A 17,303-nucleotide genomic window follows, 5' to 3' on the forward strand; every position below is an offset into this window, starting at 1 on the left:
ACATGCCGAATTCCCGAATTGCGAAAATCCCGAATTTCGGAATGCCGAACCGAACCGGAAATTTTCCCCATGCACATGCCTATAAGTTAATCAATATATTGCATACTTTGACCGAAATTATAGAACTTCCCTGTATTAGATTGTATTGTACCATCTTGTAAAACAGTTATAAACCAGATGGACTGCTCTTACCAATAGAAGGCAAGGATTCTACAGAGGGGAGGATGTAACAGACTGCTATATTTTGCTGTTTTGCTTTGAGTTTTAAAATTTTTAACTTTGCCCTTTCCCCTGTCATGTGAAGAGGAAAGGCTAGGGTGTCAGGAAGAAGAGGACAGGGGTGAAGCTATGTTCTCTGGGCCTGCATAAAGAAAGTGTGCTCCTACCTGTTTCCATTATCTATTACTGCTGGGACAGTGAAATAAAAAAAGGGGAAGGCAAGTGCACTGCTACTGATGTCTACTGTCTACTGCTGTGCTAGGAGAATTAGAAGACTTTTTATTTTATGTTCAGATCCCTGCAGATTCTGGAACTTTCTGAAGTAGTGTGTATGAGCTTTTTCATGCTGTCAGCAGAAGGAAGAGAAAGGATTGCCATTGCTGTTCTGCTGCTGTCCTACATTCTGCGGGATCTCTCTGGAGATATCTGCAGTTACAGAAGTCACTCAAAGGTACTGTCTCCAGAGATTGCTTCAGGATTCTCCCTTATAACTGTATCTGGGTAGCGCTTCCTACACCTAAGGGCCCCAATGTTGTGCACATAATTTACCTGGAGGTACCTATGAGTTTAACTGTACAGATGTACAGTTGCAAGAAAAAGTATGTGAACACTTTGGAATGATATGGATTTCTGCACAAATTGGTCATAAAATGTGATCTGATCATCATCTAAGTCACAACAATAGACAATCACTCTGCTTAAACTAATAACACACAAAGAATGAAATGTTTCCATGTTTTTATTGAACACACCATGTAAACATTCACATTGCAGGTGGAAAAAGTATGTGAACCACTAGACTAATGACATCTCCAAGAGCTAATTGGAGTGAGATGTCAGCTAACTGGAGTCCAATCAATGAGATGAGATTGGAGGTGTTGGTTACAGCTGCACTGCCCTATAAAAAACTCACACCAGTTCTGGGTTTGCTTGTCACAAGAAGCATTGCCTGATGTGAATGATGCCTCGCACAAAAGAGCTCTCAGAAGACCTACGATTAAGAATTGTTGACTTGCATAACACTGGAAAGGGTTATAAAAGTATCTCCAAAAACCTTGCTGTTCATCAGTCCACGGTAAGACAAATTGTCTATAAATGGAGAAAGTTCAGCACTGCTGCTACTCTCCCTAGGAGTGGCCGTCCTGTAAAGATGACTGCAAGAGCACAGCACAGACTTCTTAATGAGGTGAATAAGAATCCTAGAGTGTCAGCTAAAGACTTACAAAAGTCACTGGCAAATGATAACATCCTTGTTAGCGAATCTACAATACGTAAAACACTAAACAAGAATGGATTTAATGGGAGGATACCACAGAGGAAGCCACTGCTGTCCAAACAAAACATTTCTGCATGTTTACAGTTTGCACAAGAGCACATGGATGTTCCACAGCAGTACTGGCAAAATATTCTGTGGACAGATGAAACCAAAGTTGAGTTGTTTGGAAGAAACACACAACACTATTTGTGGCGAAAAAGAGGCACAGCCCACCAACATCAAAATCTCATCCTAACTGTGAAGTATGGTGGTGGGGGCATGCTTTGCTGCGTCAGGGCCTGGACGGATTGCTCTTATCGAAGGAAAAATGAATTCCCAAGTTTATCAAGACATTTTGCAGGAGAACTAAAGGCCATCTGTCTACCAGCTGAAGCTCAACAGAAGATGGGTGTTGCAACAGGACAATGACCCAAAGCATAGAAGTAAATCAACAACAGAATGGCTTAAACAGAAGAAAATACGCCTTCTGAAGTGGCCCAGTCAGAGTCCTGACCTCAACTCGATTGACATACTGTGGCATGACCTCAAGAAAGCGATTCACACCAGACATCCCAAAAATATTGCTGAACTGAAACAGTTCTGTAAAGAGGAATGGTCAAGAATTACTCCTGACCGTTGTGCACGTCTGATCTGCAACTACAGGAAACGTTTGGTTGAAGTTATTGCTGCCAAAGGAGGTTCAACCAGTTATTAAATCCAAGGGTTCACATACTTTTTCCACCTACGCTGTGAATGTTTACATGGTGTGTTCAATAAAAACATGGCAACATTTCATTATTTGTGTGTTATTAGTTTAATTCCTTAAGGACCAAACTTCTGGAATAAAATGGAATCATGACATGTCACACATGTCATGTGTCCTTAAGGGGTTAAGCAGACTGTGATTGTCTATTGTTGTGACTTAGATGATGATCAGATCACATTTTATGACCAATTTGTGCAGAAATCCATATCATTCCAAAGGGTTCACATAGTTTTTCTTGCCACTGTAGTTATTGACGTTATTAAGGGAATTTTGTTATCTGCATTCCTGCTGCAAAAGACTCTTGTGACTGTATCATTCCTACATCAGAGACTTTATCATTATTTAACATTAGCCAGGAGCTGCATTGTTATTTCTGCTGTTATATGTCTATCTCTTTAACCACATTACAGTGTGTATTATCATGTCTGTATTTATTTCATGTCTCTAAGGTATTATTAAGTGGATGGTACTCATCTACTCAGTGAGGTGAGTTCCCCATAAATAGAAGTTGCACTGAATGGAGGCACTGTGTCAGAACAAGATGTCATGATCTCCCAACTATAGCGGAGGCAGCGACAGAAGAAGGTGTAACTGCTGCTAACTACGACTTGTTGCCAGGTGCAGGGCAAAAAAGGGTTGCATATAGTTGGATGCATTGTCATGTCAATGTCACTATTGTCAGTGAATGCAAGGAATTTATTTTGATATACTGTTCGGGGTTCTCTTTCTAATGGCCTATTGTGAATTCTGAGTGTACCAAGATGGGATTCAACTGCATTCAAAGAGAGGATCCCTGACCAGTTTTACCTCATAAAATTAGCTTTGTCATTGAAATATATTTTTCTTATTAATAATCTGTATATATCATAATCACAAGTAATGTTTTCACAATACCATTTATATCATTAATGCAAATCTGATCATTTAATTCAAATTAAATATATTAATATTTGTACAAAACATCAGATGTGGGACATATCGACTATATATTAAAAATCAAGCATCATGTACCCTTAAAGAAAACACATTTCAATAGTGTAAAACACATCAAAGGATGATGTCAAAGTGACAATATTAAATGTCAACTAGTAAAACCACTTCTAAGAGTAATTATTTATTATATTGTATGCTTTACAGTTTTCAAAATACAAAAAAGAAAAGTTTTAGAGTACATAAAAGGAAACATAATTACAATAAAATAATTACATATACTATCCTATATTTACTGATTTGTACAAATTGATCAACGTTTATACATCAAAGAAATACTATTTAAAAAATGGCTTCTATTGTGAAAACAGTACATTAAGAAAGTTTTAGCCATTGTTGTTACTGTTACTTAAGTTTTATGTAGTTTGACCTCCTTTAATAACTTTTGCAAACATTGGTATTTTGGTGCTGTTCGACTGGTCATTTTATTATTATTTTAGTCTCCACAGCAACACTGTCTATAAAAAATCCATTCAAATCACAAGTAGAATAATTAGCACGTGAGTGAAAGATTGTGTAAGCTGTTGTGTGATGACTGAGGCTTAAATAATTTTCTATAGTGATACAAAATGTTATCACCAAATGTGCTTGATGGATCCATCAATGGTTCCTGGGAGTCCTGGAAGCTTTCCACTGTAAAATGCTACAAGCTGAACTACAACTTCAAACAAAATAGAGAGTCATTAAATGGCAAAGCACTTTATACTGGTAGGGAGGATCACAAAGAATTGTCTCATGGTCATATGGGAGCAAAAGTAGTAAGATTACTGATTTAAAAAAAACATAACTGTTATTGCTTGTGTTTGGAGTTTCTCTTTAATATTTTTGGGAGTGGACTGAGCTCAATTGAATTGACGGCCAACGTATAAGATTTATGCTGAAAAAGTCAAGGTGGACAAAATCTCAGGAGTAAGGTATAAGAATAAGTGGGGTTATTTACTAAACTCTAAGAGTGATTCCATGCTATACATTTGAGATTAATCTAATTTGAACCTGAAATTATGTTACAGTGATATACCTTCAAAGATTAGTTCAGTATATACAAATTTGTTTTAGTTTCTGCTAATATACTGCAAATCTAAGTTTGAATGAGGAATTAATTTTACTGCAGTTCCGTGAATGCTAAGCACCAGGAAATGTCCTATAAATTGCTAGAGGACTTTCCCAGGTTTTCCCTGGCAACCTAGACATGTGCTGGATGTGAGGAGAGGGGGTGGGAGCTTTTCTCCAACCTTTGGTGGTCTTGCCCAAAACTTAAATCATACTGGTCTGAAATCCAGAAAACAAACACAAAGGTCTATGATGACATTCTAATATTATCAGCCCCCCCCCTCCCAGGTTATTCTTTTCCACAGCACACCATCTATTTCAAACTTCAAAAAGATTTCTAAAATATCTGCTGACTGCAGCCAAAGTCTTGATCCCCTTGGATTGAAGAGATACCATGTATTTTTTTTTTATTTTAAAAAGTGGATAAGTTGGATGAGGATATCCAGACCATGAAGCTCATGGATGCTTCGTTAAGGGCTACTCTTGTGGCACATCTTTTCTCATTTTTCCTTTTTTTGTTTTTCATTGACTATAATTCTGCATGTGCAAAGTTGTATTGAATAACTATTCCAATAATATCTGATGATAATGTCTCCCATTTGCCCTCTTCACTCGTCCTTATCTCAATTCCTCCTTTCTCCCTCTTATTATTATTATTATTAATATTTATGGATGCTGATATTGACTGATATTGACATACTCAATGGTAATGGTTTAATTTTTGTTGTACTCTTATCACTTCGAAATTCAAAAATGTTTTGCTTATCACAAGTAGTATTTGTCATCATGAAATATGTATTGACGGACACTATGAATTGAACTACTTTTTGTTTTCAACGTATTACCGAAAAACATCAATAGCATTGATTCACCAAAAGAAAGAGGAATTTATCAAACATATTTCAACATGTATATTGTGAGTCACACCTCTGTTATTATACTTTTTTTTATATAAAAACAAGACAAAACTACCTGCATATAAATAAAATAAATTTACTAAAATATTATAGTAAAACAAATAAAAAAGAAGCAAAAAAAAAAAAAAAAAAAGTCAAGAGGTGGCCCCCAGGATACTCCATCACTGATTTGACACATTTTCATGTGGTCACATCCAAAGGGGCATCTGAAGTCTGGTCATGCATAAAAAAAAGGGGGGGATTGGAGGCACCCCCGGAACACGCATCTCTCAACAATGGTCCTGCAGTAGAGACTGTCACGTCTAAACATTTGTTATGAAGGAACACAACTGCAGATTTCGTATAGTTTGAATATTTATTATAAAAAGTAAAAGGTATTGACTTTAATTCCAATTTACAGGTACTGTAGCTTTAAGTAATAAACGATAACTGAAGTCCACAATTATAGGCACTGTAGCTTTAAGTAGTAAACGATAACTGAAGTCCACAATTATAGGCACTGTAGCTTTAAGTAGAAAACGATAACTGAAGTCCACAATTATATGCACTGTAGCTTTAAGTAGTAAACGATAACTGAATCAGATAGAGTCCTTTAGAAGTAGTAATTAATTAGGTGATAAGAAGTTACATTAGCTGTTCCATAGACTTTAAGTGAAGTAAGATAGATGCAGCTAACTGAGACAAAGTATGAGTTGAAGTTAGCTGTAACGAGTTTGTTTTAACGAAGGACTTTGGAGACAGGAAATAACAGCTTTGAGATGCAACGCTTATCACAGAGATTTTACTTAGCTTCCGGCACATAGAACACTGGTTCCCGAGATCTCCTCAGAGGCGGTTTATCCTGAATGGTGAGAGTTCAGCTTTAGTCGTGGATGAGGAAAGGTGAAGGGAACTTGAAGTCTTCCAGTCCGGTCCGGTAACAGAGGGCTTTCACAACGATGTTGCAGCCGGTTCGTGAGTACGGAACGTAGTTCAATAATCCAGCGTCGATCAGCTGGTGCGGTCAGATTAAATAGGGAGACCGTGTCATAAAGAGGTGTGGCTAAGCTCCGTGGAACCAGGAAGTAAGAGGATATCATAATTAAGGCATGACAGAGACCAACAAGTACACATAATACAGATTAAGGAACAGAGAACATACAAAAATACAGCTTGTAATGTGTGTGTCAGTAAATATGTCTGTCAAGGTGTGTCAAATCAGTGAGCGTGTGTTTCAGTGTCCCCTGTGTGTAACTATTATGTGTGCATTACCTTTTCATTTTGTGTTGTTTATACTTCAGATTAACAGTCTATACACTCTTCCTTACATACACAATGTTCACATTCACAATGTTCACATTATGACATATTCGGGCATGTTCTCCAATGTGTGATTAACTTAAATATCAGTGTCTACATGTTTCATTAGGAATTTAAATCAATCGAAATGATTTTCTGAAGGCAGGGGTAATTAGAATTGTATTTTTAGAACTGCAGGGGTACTTATCCGTAAAAAGGTTGAGAAACTGTTAAAAGACTTGGAATAGGTGCTCAGAGAAAGCCACCCGGGAAAAACTGTTAGATTTACTTGCTTCTATATGAATCAGCTGGCATTCAAATACATTGTCATTAGCTTGATGTAAGACCATCCAAATACAATGCATCACTTCATGCAAAATTCCAAACAAAACATGGTAGAAATGTATTCAGGAAAGAAAGGGCTTTGTTTGACAAATTTGGATTATTAACTTCTTCTATACAATGACTCAAGCTTCACCAGAAACAAATGTGACAAATGACTGCGCATGGTCAAACAGAAGTAGAGGCAAGTAAGTTAATGTTGTTGGAGGATGTGTCTTAATAGCATTAACCAGAGTAGGTACGTAATCTAAATTTGCTGGTTGGTAAGGTTTCACACACTTCTCTCCTGAAACTGGATAAATTAATTTAATAATTTAGCTTGGATAGTTGTTTCATAGACACAATAAGTCATTCCTGAAAGAACAGAGGCTAAATTACTGTTAGAAGTAAGGTAAACTAGCTTTAACGGCCAACACAGGCTTGTATGCTTGCTGACATAACTGAGCAGAATCCAAAATTAATTCAGAACGGTAAGTTTTACTGACAGTAAGAATAAAACAGGGATTAGATCTGTGTAACCGCAGCAGGAAACTTGCCAAATAGAATCTGAAAGTCCGTTAATCATAAAGAGATGGGGAAGCAGGGACAAAATGTACTTATTACTATAACTTTGTACATTTTCTACAACCCAGTATGACAAATACACTTGTTATATTTAACAAAATTATTTTGCAATTTCAAACTTATCTTCTCACCTGCATTTTAAAAATCATATAACGCTCAGTTTTTTGTGTAACTGCCAATGTCTATCTCTTTAGTTATGGTTTTATGAGCAAAATCAATAACTCTTTGCTCTTGCAAGCCACTAAGCAGGTGATACCTGCTTTTTACTGCTGGGACTGATCCTCTAATAATAATAATAATAATAATAATAATAATAACTTGTTTTGTTGATAGCCAAGCAATATTGGCCTTGCATTAACAATTGTCAATCAAAAAATTAAGATTTACATTTTTTTTTAATCAAAACCATCAGAACATCTATTTAATAAAGAGTGTATGATTTATTTTCTTTTAAAGTTCCTAACAACCGAGCACTCTGGGCACCGGAACCACTACCGTTCAAAAAAGTGGGTATGTGCAAATAGGCCATGAGAATCATCCTTTGTTTGTTTTTTGTTAAACGATTTCAGAGTAGTTTAATCAAAAACAGGTACTCTCCCCTACTTACCCCCTTTCCGGCTGCATTGATAATGCACAATTATGCTTCCAAATTACCGGCATCAGTCCAATCCAACCTGGCCAGCAGTGTCGGGTTGGGAATGCTGGAGGCATATATCTGCTCGGAAACTGAGCAGTGGTTAGACAAACAAAACATTTTTTCTTCTCCTTTTACCATTCTCTACACTCCCTTGTAAGGTATTTGCCCTGAAAAGGAAAATGACATTTAAATGTCTGACATGAGAACAAGGGGCTTAAACTACAGACAAAGCAGGCATGGAGATTAAACGCTGACTCAGCTGAGTAAATGATGGTAAATGCTGATTGTGCTGATAACAACAGCGTGATACTGAGAAAAGTTTCTCAAGAAAGTGGAAGCAAAATAAAAAAAATACATGGTCAGGTAAGTTACGATGCAGTTTATTGGCCTTGGAAATACGTGTATAGCAATAGAAGTGTCTGCACATGGTCAAGACTGGGACATTACTAAACCTTTATGTATGTTGTCTTATGAAAGAGTAACTGAATAGGAAACTCAAACAAAAGAATATAGCACAGGGCATTGAATACACCTCAGATGTCCTACCTTTTCCATCTTCTGAAAAATGTACAATGGTTTTCATTGTTCGTGTTCTGATTGTTCTTCTCATTATGTACAGACAAGTTACAAGATGAAGGATTTTTTCAGCATTTTTTTCAGTTAGCTATTGGTTGCACCAAATATTGCCCTTTTGTATACGCTTTTTTTCTGGGCATGCTCAATAAAGTATGTGAATTTGTTAACTCTTGCCGTGCGAGTATGAGAATCTCTTTTATGAAAGATTTATAGGTACACTATAGGCTCCAAAGCAACTTTAGCTTAATGAAGCAGTTTTAGTGTATAGATCATGCCTCTAAAGTCTTACTACACACTTCTCAATCAATTTGTTTATACAACTCTAGTCATGGCCCCCTGCATGTGACTTACACAGCTTTTCTAAACACTTCTTATAAAGAAAGATCTAAAGTTTACACTTCTTTACATTCTGTTTACTTTAAAAATTCCTTATCTCCTGCTTTGCTAAAAGCCTGCCAGAGCCTCCTGTGTGTGATTAAATGTAAATTTACAGAGCAGGAGGTAAAACATTTCGAAACTAAGCTAAGATCGGATTGAAAATTTGACGTTTTTTTCACGGAGGCTGTGTCAGTTACAGCCATGGGAGGTGTGGCTAGGTCTGCGTAAATGAAAGATAACTTCCCTGTCCCTCTACGTGTCAATTCCCACCTCCATGTGTCAAAACCCCTTCCACCTGCCCATCGATGTGTAATTTTTACCCTCACCCCATCCCTCCATGTGTCAATTCCCACTTCCTCCGTCCCTCCATGTGTCAATTCTCACTCCCCTCTCCCTCTGTTCCATCGTGTGTCAATCCGGAACGCTATGCTTTCCTCTCTGCTGGTGTTCTATCAAATTTCCCTACCCGTGAAAATCCCCTACCCTCGTCCGGTGAGGGAAATCAGCTGGATCCTGTGCTGTACATGCGTGCTAGCATGCCAGCTACTCCTCCACAGCAAGGTCCTGGAAGGTAAGTAAAACTAGTTGTACACTTTCATTATAGTTATTGCATTCACTAAGCTTAGGACACGGGACATTTAGAGATCAGATTAGGGTTAGATTTAGGGACTTGTTTTTATTTAGGGATATTTCACATTAGGGAAATATCTATAATTTTTGAATTTTCACACTTTATTTTAACCCTTACCCCAAGGGTTAGGGTTAGAATAGAGAGTGAGAGCGGTTAGCTTACCTTAATCACTTACCTAACCCTAATTTGAACCCTCACTTAACCCTAAATGTCCCGTGTGCCTAAGCTTAGTGAATGCACTAACTATAAATCGGTCTCGATGAAAATGCTTGTTCTTGGGTAGAACATTGGCTTAAAAACAGAATACAAAGAGTTGTCGTTAATGGTAAATTTTCAAGCTGGACAGAGGTGGCAAGTGGTGTCCCTCAGGGGTCTGTTCTGGGACCCCTTCTATTTAACGTTTTTATAAATGATCTTGAAGACAGCATTGAAAGTCATGTTTCAGTGTTTGCAGATGACACAAAACTTTGTAAAATAATACAATGTGAGCAAGATATTACTTTGCTGCAGAAGGATTTAGATAGACTGGAGGACTGGGCACTCAAATGGCAGATGAAATTTAATGTTGAAAAATGCAAAGTTATGCACTTCGGCGTAAAGAATACACAAGCAACGTATACGCTTAATGGAAGTGAATTAGGGATAACAACACACGAAAAGGACTTGGGAATTGTTATAGACAACAAACTATGCAACAATGTGCAATGTCAATCAGCAGTGGCCAAGGCCAGTAAGGTATTGTCATGCATGAAAAAGGGCATTCATTCTCGGGACGAGAATATCATTTTGCCTCTCTATAAATCACTGGTAAGACCACATATTGAATATGCTGTGCAATTTTGGGCACCTGTTCTAAAGAAGGATATCATGGCACTAGAAAAAGTGCAGAGGCGGGCTACAAAATTAATAAAAGGAATGGAACATATCAGCTATGAAGAAAGGTTAACAAATTTAAACCTATTTAGTTTAGAAAAACGTCGCCTGAGAGGGGATATGATAACATTATACAAATATATTCGGGGCCAATACAAACCATTGTGTGGAAATCTATTCACAAACCGGACTTTACATAGGACACGAGGCCATGCGTTTAGACTGGAAGAAAGAAGATTTCGTCTAAGGCAAAGGAAAGGTTTTTTTACTGTAAGAACAATCAGGATGTGGAATTCTCTGCCTGAAGAAGTGGTTTTATCAGAGTCCATACAGATGTTCAAACAGCTACTAGATGCATACTTGCAAAGACAGAATATTCAAGGATATAATCTTTCAATGTAGGGTAATAACTGCTTGATTCAAGGATAAATCTGACTGCCATTCTGGGGTCAAGAAGGAATTTTTTGTCCTAGCTTGTTGCAAAATTGTGCTTCAAACTGGGTTTTTTTTTTTTTTTTTTGCCTTTTGGATCAACAGCTAAAAACAGGTGTGAGGAAGGCTGAACTTGATGGACGCAAGTCTCTTTTCAGCTAACTATGTAACTATGTAACTATAATAAAAGTGTAAAACTAGTTTTACTTACCTTCCTGGACCTTGCTGTGGAGAAGTAGCAGGAGTGCTAGCACGCATATACAGCACAGGATCCAGCTGATTCCCCTCACCGGAAGTGACGAGGGTAGGGGATTTTCACAGGGTAGGGGATTTTGATAGAACACCGGTCACCCTGCAACTGTGGGCCCTGGGCTGGTGCGCCCAGACACAGCCCTCAAGTGATGTTGTGATGGGCCCAGTCTCAGCTGCGACCCCTGCGGCCATGGTAGTTACACCACTGGAGGTAAGTACTACATTGTTCACCTCTGTAAATGCTGAAATACTATTTACTGTGGTGAAGGAACAAATAACTGTAACTTCTGAGGATTTGCTGCTTGCAGTTCAACTTTAAGGCATTGCACATTTTTTAAATTCTACAAACTGGTTCTACGTGTTTTATCAACTACAGTTAACACAGGAAAAGTCACCACAACTTTAACCTGAATAACCTATTGAACCAATAGAAGAAGAAGGAAAATGTTATAATGCATTCCTTTTATGTAGCATTGGGAATACTTATCCAACGTAAATTATGAGAAATTCCAAGTTTTTCATGTATCTCATCTTCTCTGAGTGATGTGGATCAGGTTGTCAGGCTTAGCAGCATTTTGTATATGATGTGTTTCAGTGAAATGGGTATATATAGTAAAGTTATTCTAGCAAATGAAGATTTAAAAGAAAAAAAAAATCACAAAGTTTGCTGTACTGAGGGTGTTGCAAATACAAATACCATAGTACTCAACAATATGTAACGTGCATTCCAGACATATATACTGCCTTCTCATAGAGATCTGCAAGTGTAGATGTTCCATGAAAAAAAAATTATGCCCATACCCACTCTTGTGCTATGTGATCTGAGTTTTCTACTGGGCATGAGAGCAAGGGACTTCACTGGGTTAGAGAGTGCTGGGATTCAGAGGTATGCAGTTATATAGTGATGATGGTCACATTAAGAACCTTTAGGTAACAGCAGACCTGTGAGCCCAGGATTTCTTTAGATTTATACAGATGCGAGATTTCACAAACAAAGCTGAAGTACGGGAGGCGACTATCCCCCTCCCCCCCACCACCACTAAGTTTGAATTACTATGTCTAGCAAAATCCCCACAGAAAGGTGTTATTACCAACATATGCAACCACTTAGGATTGACATCAAAGGAGAGGGCGAGCTCATAAGGGGGAAGGTGGGTTTAGAATTCTCTAGGGCAGGGGTTCTCAACCCAGTCCTCAGGACCCCCTACCAGTCCAGGATTTGGGGATTACCTGGGTGTGTCTAAGGTGTTTAGAAAAAGGGGAAAAAACACCTTAGACTCTAAGATGTTTTTTTTTTTCTTTTTCTAAACACCTTAGACATACCCAGTTAATCCCTAAATCCTGGATTGGTAGGGGGTCCTTGAGGACAAGGTTGAGAACCCCTGCTCTAGGGACATATGGGGAGATGCTAAACGAGGCTCATATGAACTGAAGTTACAAAACGTCATTCTCTGCTACAGGACATTTATCAAAACTTTGAAAACTGATGATGCCCCTCTGTAGATGGGACAGTCCCTATTTAAGGCCCAAATCCATCTGTCCCTCTTTTCTATTCCACTATCCCTCTTGTATAGCCGCTCCATTTTGTTTAACAGAGCTCCACAGCAATAACACGCAGGGTAATATATATATTTGTTTTAATTATAATTGTGTTTAGAAATCAGTCGGTGTAAATAAGATGCATTGTTCTTGTTTGAAATTAGATTGAAATTGCAAAAATGAGTATCAGTAAGCCCTGTTACTGGTCACTCACATCTCTAAAATGAAAATGTCCCTCTTTGTCCGTTTGACATTTTGAGAGGTATGAAGGGCTGAAACAAACATTACTCCATACTGAACAACATATGTGTTTTAATAGCTCTATTTTTTTTTTTATTGGTAAAATTTGTCAGAAGAAGCTTTCATTCTTTCAAAATTCTGCATACAGAGGATAAAAGCATTATGGTGCTTTCTAATAAAGTCATTTAAGGTCCTGTTAGTTCCTGCACCTGTCTCCTGTAAAACAGGTTCTGCTGGCAGCATAGCTTCGACCTGAAGAGAGAAAAGAGTATTAAATTAACAAATTCTTTTATCAAATAAAAGCATGCTTCAATGAATAACTAAAAGACATTTACTACCATTGTCAGTTGTAAATCATAAACCTGTGTTTTTCAATAAATCAAAAGCTGTCCTTAGATGACTTTGTGTGATATATTTTTTTCAGTGATTCTTTTAAGTCCCTAATTTCAGTTCCAGGTGTCTGAAACATATATTTGAAGACTATGCTTTTCGCTAAGTCAAGCATTGCCAGCAATTCACCAGGGAATTGCAAATTCCAACAAAGAAAAGTTTGTGAGGGTAAAAAACAAAACAAGACAAAACCAAGGATTATTCACCAAACCGTGAATTGTGAACTAAAAAATACATCTGCAACATTAAGGCTAAAATTACAGATTTAGAATATCCAGCCCTAACATTATCCAAAATGAGTTTGCGCAATATCACCTTTTATGTTCAGTGACTCTATATCGAGCATTCAAACCAATACAAACAGAGTGAAAACATACACACATACACTTACATTATATGGTTTATTTTCTTGGTTTTAGACCTTCTTTATTCCAAAGGTCTCCATATTAAAAAAAAACTAAAAACAAAACAAAACAGTGCTCCTTAAAAAAAAAAAAAAAAGCAAAACTTGGAGGTTGCTTCCATTTTTAAAACCTTTCTGTACTGCCTACTGCTGTACTTTACTGCTAGATTATCCAAGACCTTGAGAGACACCTTTATAAATTGCCAACTAGAGCAAGGTCATTTGCTCTAAATTCATAGAGTGCTACCTCTCCTCATTAGTCCTCTACCCAAACCTGCAGAGTGTTGTCTCTGAAAATATTCCCCTGTCTACTTTCTTATGTACAGTCTGGGTAGGGTGGCATCGATAGAAGTCACTTTCATTATACGATCATAATAATGGCATGGTGTCATTATTGCAGACAATACTTAATTTTATTATATCTGTTAAAAAATCAAAATTCAGGAACCAAACTTAATATATTAATATCACCAATGGGTGTACCTAGGATATAGGTACCCTACCACTCAATCATTAACATACTATGAGGGTCTTACATGTGTAAATTAATATGCGTGGTCCCTGATTCTTCTTGACTCGGTTTGTATAATAGTCACCATATAAACAAATGGAGAAAGTTATACATATCTAAACAAACACAAAGACAATATATCAGATTACGAGTCAAATGTAGGTTTTAAAATATGAATAGGCCGCAAGGCAGTTTCATGTAGACAGACAACAAAGCAGAGACTTACGGTCTGACAAACTGTGTCAAAGATTGAAAGACAAGCAGAGAGAACAAATTATGTAGAGTAGAGGTTAAAGTGATCTCTGTTTCCTTTTATTTGTGCCATAGCAAAATAGGTAGTAGATACTTCAAAATGGTGTAACTAAAAGTATCATGTTGATAGATTAGGTGTGGTGGTATGAAAGGTCCAATCATGGTCCAATGCTTAAATAAAAAATATTTTATATAATAAAAATAAATTTCTATCTTACATACAGGTATTCTGGGGTTCACAAAGCTTGTTTTTTCCCCTAGTTAATTTGTGAGGTAGAGAATATCATTGCTAGGCCCCTCCCTCTGCGTCATGTCATAAATGGACAAGTAGACCTGATTCACCTAAGATGACTGCTTATGACTATCCGTGATTGCTACTTGGCAAATAAAGTCTTAGCTTAGTGAAAAAACAGGAGCAATTCCCTCTAAATTATCCAAGCAGCTACATAATTAATATAAAAATGAAATGGGGGGGGGCGGGGCCTGACCGCCGGTCGGATCAGACGTGTTTCGTCTGAGCTCCTGCTTCTGAGCTGAAATATCGGAGCTAACTGCGGGCCACAAGCAGACACTGACCTGAAAATATGATTACAGCACTGTTCAGGCGATGGGGATTCCGGTGATACCCGACAAGACCCCCAGCGGCACCAAAGTAACCCGGTAGAGGCCTGAGGCCTACAAGCTTGAGCCTGGGTGGGACGGCCGCTCGCCCGGTTCTCCGACCGACGCTCTGCCACCCTCCCCCCCTGGACCGGGGAGGTCATCCCGGTCCCCACAGGCTACCACCACTGCATGCCGTAACACCTCCACTCTGGTCCAGCCGTGCATTGCGGTCCGGATGGCGTGCCCCAAGATGGCCGACCAGCACCTAACCAACGCACAATATGGCGGGGACACCGAGCAGCACACAAGCGACCTGACGCTCTCACACGGCTGGATGCCGTGTTTGCGCCCTTCTGATGGAAACTGGCAGAAAGGCAGGCGGAGGCACAAGCCCTGAGAGAGCACCCACCAAGAACACTCTTCAACCATGAGGTACTGCTCACAGGGGAAAGTGAACGGGAAAATGGCGTCGCCGACAGCGACACCCCCAGCCAACACGTGGGCCTGAGCGACTACGACCGCGGCGAACAGCCCTCACACGGAAGAACAGGCTGCCAACGCGCAAACATGCCTCCAAGATGCAGCTCCAAACGAGAATCAAGGTCATGGTCATGAGGGACTCCCGGGAGAGCCACCTAAAGCAGCAAGCCCACATGCAAGCCTGGTGTCCCACATCCTACCACATTAAGGCAAACCCGAGAAACAAACTTTATCCACAGCAAAACAGCAAAAACCACAGGGGAATCGGCTGATTGACCGGAGCTCTCACCAGATGAGCTACTTTGATCTCCCACAGCCAACAGGTACCTCCTTGCACAGGACTCTTTCCACACGGAACTCTGGACTTAACATGATAACATCACAGTTACTAGATATTAAAGCAAATTGTTGTTTTCAGGCTGTGATCATCTGAAAGCAGGGAGATCAGATTTACATGATTTAGTTGTTATATGTTTATTGCTCGGTCTTAGCTTGCCATAGTTGATTTTGTTTCAGTTAGCTAAGAGATATACGCAAATAATAGAAACTTCTATAAATTTACAACCAACAATGTAATAGAACAGAACCAAGTTTCAAAAGCTGCCAACTGCCAGTAAATGCTTTAATACAATCCTGCCATGCCAGTTAAACAATAATGACGTCACACTTTTGTTTTACAATCAACAAATATTGGCACAGGGCCAAGACTGTTACCTTCTGTTTCTACCGGTGATATGCAGGTTTTAGCAGGATCACATTGCAGTTAAAAGCCAGATTGAATATCTTACTGACTCATGCCTAGACTTAACCCCACGTAGAAAGTTACCTAGCTTGAACGTATCACGCTCTTATTGTTGTTTTATATAAATTTAAAAATATGTGCAGCTGACACTGATGCCATGCTTGTTTTCCTCTACTACACTATGCCGTCCTTGTACTAGCTGTCGTGGCAGTGCAAGTAATTGTGTTACTTCATTTTGCGCACATCAAAGATAAAGAATAAAAAAAAATAAAAAAATATGAAATGGCAAGGACTGACTAGCAGTATCTAAATTGCTGCAATTGGGATTAATAATTTCATCCACCCGGGTGTCAAAAGGCTTCATGGGGAAGTGTCACTTCCCTGGAATTTCCATATTATGTTTACTAATCCCCTATGTTAAACAAGTAGATAATTGTGATTTGAGAGAAGTGGAAGTTCAAATCTACACCTTTTTTATCCTGAAACTTGGCACCTCCATCTTAGTTCCCTGTCAATTATTCCTATAAGCTGAATCCTTTGTACCTGGAAGTCAGCCAAGGGGAGGCATATATTGATCAGGAGAAATTAAAGAATGCAGCACTGGCGTTCAGAGTGTCCAACCTCTGCATGGAGGCACTGAATCTTCCTCATAGAGACACACTGATTTAATACATCTCTATGAGGAGAAGCTGATTGGCGCAGATTGATGATCTCAGCCATGGAGGCGGAGCCAGGGGGCTAGTGGGCGCAAGATGGCATGGCATGGGAAAAAAAGGGGGGGGGCTGGTCACCTAAATGGTTAGTTAACCACTATAGTGCCAGGAATACATGTTTGTATTCCTGACACTATAGTATCCCTTTAGGTTTGGTCATTTGTGGAGTACTAAATAATTTACTGAAAAGTGTTCTCAGTCATTTTGGCTGTAGAACATGATAAGGGCAAACTTGTCTGTGTTAGATGGGGAGGGCTTGCAAAGGCTTTT

General features: G+C 38.7%; 1 long non-coding RNA gene across 1 annotated transcript in view; it reads right to left on the reverse strand.

Moving 5' to 3' along the window:
• Positions 1-13,005: 13,005 nt before the first annotated feature.
• LOC134607810 (uncharacterized) overlaps positions 13,006-17,303 on the reverse strand; it is a 70,024-nt gene continuing 65,726 nt past the window's right edge. Inside the window, exon 3 of the long non-coding RNA XR_010090694.1 lies at positions 13,006-13,191. This is a non-coding gene — a long non-coding RNA (uncharacterized LOC134607810). The remainder of the gene's footprint in view (positions 13,192-17,303) is intronic.

Source organism: Pelobates fuscus, chromosome 4, assembly GCF_036172605.1.
Source record: "Pelobates fuscus isolate aPelFus1 chromosome 4, aPelFus1.pri, whole genome shotgun sequence".
Classification (NCBI taxonomy): Eukaryota; Metazoa; Chordata; class Amphibia; order Anura; family Pelobatidae; genus Pelobates; species Pelobates fuscus.